The sequence below is a fragment of the Canis aureus genome, chromosome 6 (assembly GCF_053574225.1).
Source record: "Canis aureus isolate CA01 chromosome 6, VMU_Caureus_v.1.0, whole genome shotgun sequence".
NCBI lineage: Eukaryota > Metazoa > Chordata > Mammalia > Carnivora > Canidae > Canis > Canis aureus.
Window position 1 is genome coordinate 22092856 of NC_135616.1, and position 12616 is coordinate 22105471.

Genomic DNA, 12616 nt, shown 5'->3' on the forward strand with positions numbered 1-12616 from the left:
TTTTTTTAATTTTTATTTATTTATGATAGTCACACAGAGAGAGAGAGAGAGGGGCAGAGACACAGGCAGAGGGAGAAGCAGGCTCCATGCACCGGGAGCCCGACGTGGGATTCGATCCCGGGTCTCCAGGATCACGCCCTGGGCCAAAGGCAGGCGCTAAACCGCTGCGCCACCCAGGGATCCCTATTCTATATTATTTTTAATGCTGAATTGCTATTTGTGTGATTTTGATGAGTTAGAAGTCCATGGCAATTGGGCTTCATAGAGACTACTTTTTAATAAATAAAACTATTTCATATTTTGCATTGTAATATATAATTTCAGTTAAAAGAACAAGATGGTTAAAATATCACCAGTGTGTTGAAAATAGGATTTTTTATACTACAAGTAAGGTTATAATTAATTTGCAAAGGGGAACATAGGAAATTTCCTTCCCTCTATTTCCTTTCCAGTTTAATTTCTAGTCTGAATCAGATGCTCTATTACAATCCATATTTTATCCTTTCTTCATCCATTTTATTCTAGATTTATCCTCAACACTTTCATATTCTCTAGGTAGTATAAGAATAAATTCAGAACAAATAGTTAGAACTGCAATTCACTCAAGATGTTAGAAACCCTTCTCATAGTGGTGGCCTAGAAATGACAATCAGTACACTGGCGGTTCTTAAATGTTGAACTCAGAAGTAAACAAAAAATATCCTCTTATAAAGTATTGAATTGTCATAAAAAAAATTCTGAGATCTAGTGTTGTATTTGTTAATATATAATATGTACATAAATCACCATGTCAGAAATTAATGTTGCAAATAATAAGATATAAGAAAAAAATAAGGCAGAGATTGAGCTGAGAAGCAAGAAGATCTGGGGATGAGGAGAACAAATATGATCAGTAGAGGAAGCAAGCAATGCAGACAGCATTGAAGGACCCCTTGAGATCCCTAGAACTCTTAGGTCGTGATCTTCTTAGAGTGCTGATAAACATTTTTATCAGCATAATAAAGAAGAAACACAGGAGGCTAGAAATTTGAGGAACTCCAGTTATGTGTTGATTAAGCAAAAACAGTTATTTTGTTAATTAAGTAATTTGATTGCAAAATGGAGAATCAGGGTCAACATACTCTGTAACATTGTCTACATTGAGAAAGAAAGATTTTTAGTTTGAACAACAGCTTGAAAATCTTTTTTTTTTTTCAGATTAAAAAAACCAAACCAAACCACTTTCACTTGTTAAAATTTAAAAAAAGCCTTTTGATTTAGTTTTCACTCTATCTTGGCATCTTTGGTCTTTGATCCTAAGGGAGTTATCTTCTGAACTCTGGTCTGTCATACTTTATAAGTCTGTAAGTATTTGTTCCAAGGGATCTTAATGAAATTATCCAGAGACCTAGCCAAGTTTCTTTTTCTCCCTATTACCCGATGTTTTGTCCATCTGCAGTTCTGCTTGGAGACTTTCACTGAGTCATATTTGTACCTAGTCCCATAAATGATTCTCTTTAGATATTAGCTTACCTAAAGTCCACTTGAAATTATGAATATTTTTCTGTGAAATAGGATTAATTCATGCACAATATTTTCTTGATAGAATTGTTGCTTATTACAGAAAATTTAAAAAAAAAAGAGTTATCTTGACAGGTTATTGAAACTAGACTACATTGACATTGAAAAAAATCATACCAAAACCCAGATGATCATAAAAAAGACATTTTTATTAAATTATATAATGCTAGATCATTTCTTTATCAATTCTAAGAATAAATGAATGCATATTAGTATTATATTACATAGAACATACTAAGTTGAACTTAAGAAAATTTGAGGTGTAAAAATGCTACAGATATTTTAGACATTACTCCTCAAACTATTGTATATAGTATACATCTATGACAGCAATACTATATACACAAAGATGCAAAAAGCATAAAATTATTCATTTGGTTCTGCTTAGGTATGGATATTATACCAAAACAACAGATGTACACTAAACACTACTAATTATAAAACTGTGTTGGTACAGGTATCAATCACAGAAGATATAAAACTTCTTTGGTTCAAATACTCAAAATATTATGGAAGTTTTGGAAATGTATGATGAATCTATAATTTTAAAATTTTAAGTATTTAGTGTGTTGAAAGTACTGATTAATTAAAGATCATAGTTTCAGTGACATATATAGATTATTTTTCTATATTCTATAGCTACATTGAAATCTTAAGATTAGTCAGATACTCACAAATGCATAATGCATAAAGGAAAAAATGCAAGACTGAAAACCGTGGGAAGGCAGGGCCAGTAATATCACTTTGGCGTTATACTTCCATGTGTACCACAACATCTAGCACAGACAAGCACTTGTTAATGATAGATGAAGAAAGAAAATGTTAATCAAAAATTGACTCAATATACACATATAAACATGACTAGAAAACAAATAGAAACTTACTTAGGTCAAGAAATCTTCACTCATGAAAGAGCATAAATATCTATGCTCATACTAAACTAGTTTTGGACAAATATCTTTGGTATTTCTAATACCTAACTGTAGAGGCAATATTACCAATAATATAAAATACATATTTTAAAGATAAAGCATTAGTTAATAATACTGCTCAAATCCTATATCCTTAAACAGTTAATTTCAAGTAAAATTTGTTTTTTAAAGCTATGAACAGTGATACACTCAATAATTTAAATTAGGAATCTAAAATTCTATATGCTGTACATAGTTTATTGGCAAACATTTAAAATGTAAAGCTGCATAAAATCGATACATTACAAGGGATATTGCGATATAAATCTAATAAATTCTTAGGCATATCAGGTTTAATTGAATCTTCTCCTATATGAGATGCATTTATTTGTTTAATTCAATAACCAACATAGTGCTTAATACTGTAATTCTAATTTCCACATGAGAATAGACTTCCCACAAATAATCTGAGTTTCTTACTATGACAGAAATATAGGTCAAAGTTTTAGAATATCTTAACATATTGTAATTTTGAAACACATTGTGCATTATATTTTAGGGATAACTTTTTTCTGATTTCACTTAAATGCATAATTGAAAGAAATCTTAATAATGTGTACCTATAAGAAAAATTTGTATCATCTATAATGCAATAAAATGTGTAAAGATGTGTGTCATGGCACTGATTCTTTCAGAAGCTGTAACACAGAGTTCTTGCTGATCCAGGCTTGTTTGAAACCCATTTGATCATGATTTTCCTGAGGCAACTTATGAGAGTGGTTTCACTTGCAGCTTGTGAACAATTCATAATTCTGTCCTTGTTAATCTTTGGGATGAATTTTTTCTGCATCTGTTTTGAGGTTACCTCCTCATTGAATGATAACAGGAATCAATTAGCTTCACTCCATAAACTTACACAAATTAATTAATATATTTTATGCTTAAGAGGAAAAAAGAATCAAAGGTATAAACTATGAAAAATATTCACTAAAATTATGCTTTTAGAAACAACTAAACTTTAGATGTAGAAATTGGTGATATATCAAGGTTTTTGCATACTTAAGATCAATGATTGCAACTTGACATTTTACAAGACAATTTGACAAATTAAATGCTGCTGTTAGTCTGATGATCTGGGAAAATTTGTAGATCTTTGCATGCTATATACACTTTGCTGTTTTAAAGGGAAAATAATAACAGTGGCAAAGCTGATCAGACCTAAATGCAATGGATGTGTTTTTAAATATGGCATCAATTACTCAAAATATTTATATTTGCTAATTCTTACTAGATAATTTGATCTTTAAAGAGAAAAAAGCAGAATCGACTGTGCATTAAAGTTAGTACCATTCTGCTGATTATGTGTATTAAAATTCCATCCAAAACTTAGATACCAATCGCTATCAAAATACATATGATAGAAATGGAATATGTACAACATTCAAGGGGCTACTGTAGACTTCTCAAACATCCTATGCCTCCTCAAATTCCAGATCATTAGCAACTTACTTTGCCTCAGTTGCATCTGTAGCTACTTCGTTCCAAAGTCATGCTTTCAAATTTACCACTTCAGCTAACTGGGCACTTGCTCAAGAAGATTCATCCTTGGTCCTGCTGCTCCTGAAACCCACTTGTTATATACCTTGACTTTCTGCCATTTCTGATCACTTCCAGGTATGGAAGAAGCCCAACACCTCAGGCTGTGAGTTGCACTTCTAGAGAAGTGACCAAAGGGAAAGGACCAAGAAAGAAACTCTGAAGAAGCTTGGTTCTTAATTCTTTACAGGATATATTCTGACCAAAAAGAAACTGTAAAAAGAACAACAAAACTTACTGTTCTGTGACATTTTCTATCAACTGCCTGTCTGATGATAGGCTGTGGTCTCCTTGCGGAGTGACTGCATCTGTTATACTACCTGGTGTGAAGTGGTGGCCCACGGAGTAACACATCACCTTGCATTGTTTTCCATTCTGCCCTCTTCCTTTCCTTTTTCCTTCACCTTGTTGCCCTGGGAGGTCATCTACCAGGTAACCTCTTGGCACTTAACTCTTGCCTCAAAATTTGTTTTAAGGAAGTGTAGGATAAGATCGTAGATTGTCTGTGAAATTGCCTATGCTATTTCTGCCAGGGAAAGTACAATTAAATTGACCATGATAAATAATGCACTTATATGGGATTTTCTTTAGAAATACTTTCATAAATGCACAACTATTTTTTAAAGATTTTATTTATTTATTTGAGAGAGGTGGAGAGAGACTGTGTTCCTGAGTATGGGCAAGGGGCAGAGGGAGAGGGAGAAGCAGATCCTCGCTGAGCAGAGAGCCCAATGTGGGGACTCTATCCCAGGATCTGAGATCATGACCTGAGCTGAAGGCAGACACTTAACCACCTGAGCTACCCAGGTGCCCCTGCACAATTTTTGTTTTAGTTTCCAGTTGGTCTTACTAGTTCAACATAACAAAAACTATCTCAATTAATTATGTCAATAACATTCAAAGAAGCTGAAACCTTGTGCTGTGCAGATATATACATATGCATCAATAAAACATGATTAATGGAAGAGAATGTATATTTTAGAAGCAACAAAGAAAATAGTGGGGAAAACACCTCGATGGTTAAAAATAGATTCATCTATATACTTTGCAGTAACCAAGATGTAGTTCATGACATTTTATTTATTTATTTATTTTATTTATTTTATTAGGGTTCAATTTGCCAACATTTAGCATAACACCCAATGCTCATCACGCCAAGTGCCCTCCTTAGTGCCCATCACCCAGTTACCCCAACCTCCTGCCCACCTCCCCTTCCATTATCCCTTGTTCGTTTCCCAGAGTTAGGTGTCTCTCATGTTTTGCCACCCTCACTGATATTTTCACTCATCCTCTCTCCTTTCCCTTTATTCCCTTTCACTAATTTTTATATTCCCCAAATGAATGAGACCATATAATGTTTGTCCTTTTCCGATTGACTTATTTCACTCAGCATAACACCCTCCAGTTCCATCCACGTTGAAGCAAATGGTGGGTATTTGTCGTTTCTAATGACTAATATTCCATTGTGTACATATACCACATCTTCTTTATCCATTCATCTTTTGATGGACACCAAGGCTTCCATGACATTTTAGATGTGTGCTGAAATGAGAGGTATGTCAGCCAATTATTGATATTCTCATATGCTCTGACAATGAATTCCTTCAACTTTTATTACAAAAAGTTTACTTTCCAATAAAAAATAAATTAAAAAAAAAAAGTTTACTTAGTCCATGGTGTGATTCATTAAGATGACATCACACAATGTCATACACATCTTTTACCATATTTTCAAATCTTTATTTTCAATTTGTTGAATTTTATTTATTTATTTATTTATTTATTTATTTATTTATTTATTTATTCAATTTGTTGAATTTCAGATAGAATTGTTTCACAAATTGAATAAGTAGAGTTTGTAGAAAATTTACTTAGGAGTACTGAGTTTGGTGGAGTTTCTCTTCCTTCAGGTGCCCTGAGAAGCTATGCCCTTACTTTGTTAGAGAGGATTCAACTCATTGCAAAAGGAAACTAAACACAGCCAGGAAGATTCCACATTTTAGAAAATTAAATTATTTATATTATAATTTGATTAGCAAAACTATGTTGATAATCTGAAATTTCAATCAAGATCATTTAAAAGATTAATATTAACTTTATCATAGCATATAGTTAAGTGTAGTATCATATAAGTAAATGATATGCCTTAATAATCTTTCTATTTTGAGAGTAAATCTCTAGGGAAAGAAATGAAAATAAGTTGTCTATTGATTACCACCTTCATTCATCAATGTAAGACCATTACATTTTATTTTGTATTTTTTTTCCTTCTTCCTAGATACCTATGTCTTTTCCCCTCTGTTACAGTTGGAAAGTATCATAGAGATCATATCTTCCAATAACGTCATCAAAAGCACAGAGATGGACATGATCAACAACACATGCTAGTTTAGCAGATTTGAAAGTAAAACTCAAATCACCTGAGGTGGTCTTCCTTCCATGGAGGATGTTGAAAGGTACAGTGGTGCAGTGTTTAGAGCAGAGAAACATGTTTTATGCATAACTTTTCACCAACACTCATGTAACTCTTCTAGTCTCACAGTTTTCATTTGTAATATTAAGAAAGCTAAATTAGATAAAATACAATGCTCTCTCAACCTTAAAATTATATGAAACTGTAAATACATTTCTACATTAGTGGCAGTTAGAATGACAAAAGAGAAAAATCAAAATTTATTTTATTTGTTTTCATTCATTTCTTTTCTAAAATGCTACATCAGTTCCAATTTTCCATTAGGATAGTCCCTCTCTAAATTGTCTAGGTAGCCACATCCTATATCAATCAAGTAATTTTTTTCCCAGTAGATCAGGTAAGAGTAGACTTACCATAACTTTTTATGTCATAAGCATAAAATGTTCCTCAACATCAATTATCAGTGATTTAAAGCACTGCAAAAAAGTCTTTACTATGAACTTCCTTTATATTTAGTTTGTGCATAAGAGAGGATGTATTTGCATAAAAATCTGAAGAGTAAATCTCAATATTAACATTGAATTGAATACTCATAATTAAAATTTTAATCCTGCAAAGTAATTAAATTTTCTTCTGAAATAATTTTCACTTGACTCTGTTACCACATTGAGAAAATGCTTAGAAAGTCTTAAAGCTCAAAAAAATTAAGTACATCTCCAAGAAAGCTTGTCAATTTCTTAGGCTATGCAGAGTCTAAGCAGGAGATGCACATTGCTTTAGTAATTTGCTCCGCTTTCCACATAAATGATAAGCATTAAAAATGTCTCCCAAATACCTGAAAAAAAAAAAAAGAGATGATGTGATGGTTAATTTAATGTGTCAACTGGATTGACCACTGGATGCCTGGATAATATGTCAAACATTATTCTGGGTGTGTCTGTGAGGGTATTTTTGGATATGATTAACATTTTAGTCAGTGGACTGAGTGAAGCAGATTGCCCACCCAAATATGGGTTGTCTTCATCCAATCAGTTGAAGGCCTTAACAGAGCAAAAAGGCTAACCCACATGCGGGTAAGAAGGGACTCCTTGTGCCTGACTCCTTTGTCCTGGGACATCAGTATCTTCCTGCCTTTGAATTTAAACTGAAACATCAGCTGGTCTTGGATCTTAAATCTTCAGAGAATTTACACCATTGGCTCTTGTGAGCCTCAGGACTCAACTGCAGACCTTGTGACATCTCAGCCTCCATAATCACATGAGTCTTTCTTTCTTTCTTTCTTTCTTTCTTTCTTTCTTTCTTTCTTTCTTTCTTTCTTTCTTTCTTTCTTTCTTTCTTCTTTTTTCTTTCTTTCTTTCTTTTTCTTCTTTCTTTCTTTCTTTCTTTCTTTCTTTCTTTCTTTCTTTCTTTCTTCTTTCCTCCTTCTTTCACCTAGATATAATATTCATTCATATTCATATCAATTAATATATAAATATATATTCGTATTGATTGAATACAAATTGATTCTGTATTGATTCTGTTTCTTAGAGACTAATACAGATGATATATGTAAATCTTCTTGTGTTTATAAATTAATTTTGTTCTTTCTATAAAGAAGAAAGTAAAAAGAGGCTTAGTAAATCACCTAAAATCTTTAAGGAAAATAGCTGATAATGCCTTAAGGAAGATTTGAAGAGAAATGGAAAGTTGGTAAGAATGCAATCAAAAGAACAAAGGACTAAGACTTAGAAAATCAGAGTTAGAGGGATCCCTGGGTGGCGCAGTGGTTTGGCGCCTGCCTTTGGCCCAGGGTGCGATCCTGGAGACCCGGGATCGAGTCCCACATCGGGCTCCCGGTGCATGGAGCCTGCTTCTCCCTCTGCCTGTGTCTCTGCCTCTCTCTCTCTCTCTCTGTGACTATCATAAATAAATTAAAAAAAAAAATTAAAAAAAAAAGAAAATCAGAGTTAGAGTCATGGCTTTGGGGGTTTTGCTAAAACTATAACCTATTAAAATCATTTTTTATACACTAAAGCATACAGGATCACTTCACCTACTCTAGACATATCATTAATTCATTTACTCATTCAATGAAGCAGATGAATGTGCATTTTAAACCCAAGCTGTGATGCAAAAATGTGTGCTTTGATGGAACTGATAATGATAATGCAAATAAAGATAATTAAGGAAAAAGAAGGGAATATGAAAATCTGATTTCTTTATAAATTAGAATGATTACATACATACGTCAAAGGGACAAGTATAGGGAGAAGCTATAGAAAAAGTGAGTATTCTCTATGCTTTTCAGAAAGAGTATTGTGAGATTTACTTACCCTGAGATTTGGATATTGAAAGAGACCATGCAAATTCATAAATATTTAAGTTGTGGCTATTTGTCAATCAATTATATTTTTTTCAATATCTTGTTATTTTTAAGAGCATATTTAACATCTGATAATGTCTAGTTAGTGTACTCTTCACCCCAATTTAGGTATTTCCTGTCATTCTATTAGATGCCACTTACTTTCTTATTACAATATACATTTGAAGATACTGGCAATAAAATACCTGCTTTAATGAATTAGCCTAATAGTGATAAAAGTCACCAAAAAGTATAAAGACACAAATTTGCACCCAAGCCAAATAATAAGTATTCCAAAAATAAAAATCATGACTATTATTAAGTAGTGAACAATTAAGTAGCAATGACAGTAGGCAATAATAGAAGAATTTTTATAAAGGAAACATGAATCTAAAACTCTAAATAAAAGAGGACAATAGGAAGATGTTTACTATTTGAGTAGAAAAAAGCAAATGATAAGAGTTTGCAATTGCATTTCTCATCTTGTTCTCTATTTTTAAAATGTAATGTTCATCATGTAAGAAAGCAAAAAAGAAACCAGTCTGATTAGAAGGGAATGAGAAGAGAACTAATATTTATTGAGCACCTTTCATGTAATAAATGTTGACATATTTTACTCTTTTTAATCCTCTTGACAGTCTCATACTTGATCACTATTTTGTGGACTAGGAAAGTGAGTCTATATAACTTGTCTAGTCACAGTGCTTTAAAAAAAAAAGTAGCTGGATTAAAATCCAGATATAATTTCGCTCTGAAAGTTAACTTTACCCTGAAGTCTAGGAAAGCAAAATCAAGTACTACTTATAAAAATGACTGAAGATTCTGAGTTCACGACGCACATAACAACCTTAAAGTATTCATTATTTTTTATTTTAAAACCCTGAAATATTATTTATTTATTTATTAAAGATTTATTTATTTATTCATGATAGACATAGACATAGAGAGAGAGAGAGAGAGAGAGAGAGAGAGGCAGAGACACAGGAGGAGGGAGAAGCAGGCTCCATGCAGGGAGCCCGAGGTGGGACTCGATCCCGAGACTCCAGGATGGCGCCCTGGACCAAAGGCAGACGCTAAACCGCTGAGCCACCCAGGGATCCCCCTGAAATATTATTTAATTAAAATGTATAGAGACAAAAAAAAAAAAAAGACCCCAACCTTGAAGAACATTGATAAATTCTCCTAGTAAAGAAAAGCAAATTTGAATTCAGGACGTAGTTTTAAAATAGATAATGTTCTGAGAACATCGTCGTAAAATTAATGGGTCTGCAAAATTTAGAGTGAGGTTAGTGTAGTTTAGATGCATTTAACAATAAGTGGAGTAAAGGGGTAAGGTCCATGACTAGTAGCAGTTTAAAATTTTGCCGAAGTACCTGTTTGAATTACCCATATTGATGTGTTGAATGATTCACTTAGCTTTATAAATTATTTTAGTGATGCATTTATAGAATCATTAAAAATCCAAAGGGGTCACTTAAGAGCTTCATGTTTTACTGAATTTTATGACAGAAATTACATTCTATAATAGTATTGGGGGTTTTAAAGATTCATGAAATTATCAGTACAGGTCCCTTGAGGAGAATGTCAGTGATCTAGTATAAATGAAATGTCACTTTTTAGGACTGGTGCCCTGAGCCCTCAGTCAATAGCAAGGAAATCAGGCCAGATTGCATTCTGAAGATAGCAGCCCAACATTATGATTCTGCAAAACAGACCATTTAGATGATGAACAATAGCTGGAAAAACTATCAGGAAGAAACAGGACCCATTCTTATAGTCTTACAGAGTATTGGTGAATTTGCACTTAATACTGGGTACTCAAACAGTCTTTGAATATCACTTCTCACTAGAGAACACCTAACATAGGAACTCCTCATATGTTACTTATGTTATATCATTTAATCCCTATGGCAATCCTATTAGACAGGTATTAATTTTATTATAATTGCTATTTAAAAGTAAGGAAACTGAAGTTCAGGGAAGTGAAGTAATTTACTGAAAATCATATGATATAAGAAATACACAAGCCTGGGCTTGAGTGCCTCTTTATGTTCTAGCCTTCTGTGATGCAGTCAATCTTTGTCATAGCAGGCAATGTGAAGAAGAAGAAGGAAAAGGAAGAAAGAAGATGAAAAGAGGCCTTAAAATATAAAAGTTGAAATGTCAGCATGATTATTTGTATTAATCCTGAATACTGTGGAAAATATCAACATGAAATTACTAAAAGCCATTTTTTTCCTGATAGAGATAACATTTATAAAAACATAATTTTTTTGTTTTTAGAGTAGATAGCAAGTCAGGGCAAACCATACTCCTGATGTGCTATGTAAAGACATTATAGAAATTATTAGAGAAAATATTGGGAAACACCTATTTACACAGCATGCTTCCTTTCTTGAGGGTGACGTAAATAAAACATGGACATTGTCTTAGAAGATAATTTTTATTTATTTTATTTTTTTTTAATTTTTATTATCACTCAGAGATAGAAGGTATCTCTATCTTTAATATCTCATATCTCTATCTCATATCATATCTAATATCTCATATCTCTAATATGTTTGTAAAGGATTACCAAACAGTATCCTGGTAATCAGGAAATTTGATGACACTAAAATTATAGTGTAAAGAGATCCACCTGCATTTTGAATTCATGGAAATTCATTTCTTTATCCAACAATCATTTCTTAGGTTTCCTACTACATGTTGGCTACTATAAGAGATGCTCGCATAAGAATGTTAAAAAAGACACAATACCTTCTACTTTTTAAATGTCTATTGTGGGGGGGATCCCTGGGTGGTGCAGCGGTTTGGCGCCTGCCTTTGGCCCAGGGCGCGATCCTGGAGATCCGGGATCGAATCCCGCGTCGGGCTCCCGGTGCATGGAGCCTGCTTCTCCCTCTGCCTGTGTCTCTGCCTCTCTCTCTCTCACTGTGTGCCTATCATGAATAAATTAAAAAAAAAAATTAAATGTCTATTGTGGGGGAAAAAAAAAAAAAAAAAGTCCTAACGCATTTTCAGTAACAGAAGCACTCAGAAAAGTGTAAGATTGGCATAGAACTGAATCTTGGATGAGTAGTAATAATGATAAAACTTCATGAAGAAGCTGTTTCTAAGCTTATACCTTCATGCATTTGTTAAACAAATATTGGTTGGCAGCCTACTATGTAACAGTCACTATTCTAAGAACCAGCAGTAAATTACAGAACAAGTTATTTTTTAAATCTCTTCTACTATTGCAAAATCCATATGGAGAAGAATAAAGGAATTAATGAAATAAGGATAGAAATCAGTAAAATGGAAACTAAACATTAATGAGAAAGATAACAAACCAATAGCTGGTTCTATGAAAAGACTGTTAAGTTAGAAAAAATTGGCAAGACTGACCAAAGGTGGGGGTGGAGGGGAAGGAAGGCAGAAAAATGCACTATGAAAAAGGAGAGATATCTATAGACACAATATTACAAATTCAATACAAGAATATTATGAAAACATATATATGCCAAAAATGTGAAAATCTAAATAAAATGGATAAATGGATTCTATAAGGAATGCCATAACAGACCTTTATTATTCATTTTGGCTAAATAGTATCTGAATTCCCTTCCCTTTGTTCAAAATAATCCTCACCTTATTGGTAGAAAGGGCAAAAGTGCATGGAGAGATGCTCTGATAAGAAGAAAACAACATGTGCAAAGACCCAGAGGCAAGATAGAATTATCAGGATTGTGTAGAGAGTATAAATAGCGTGACTAGAGAACTGAATGTAGAAACAAAGGTCCCAAATCATCA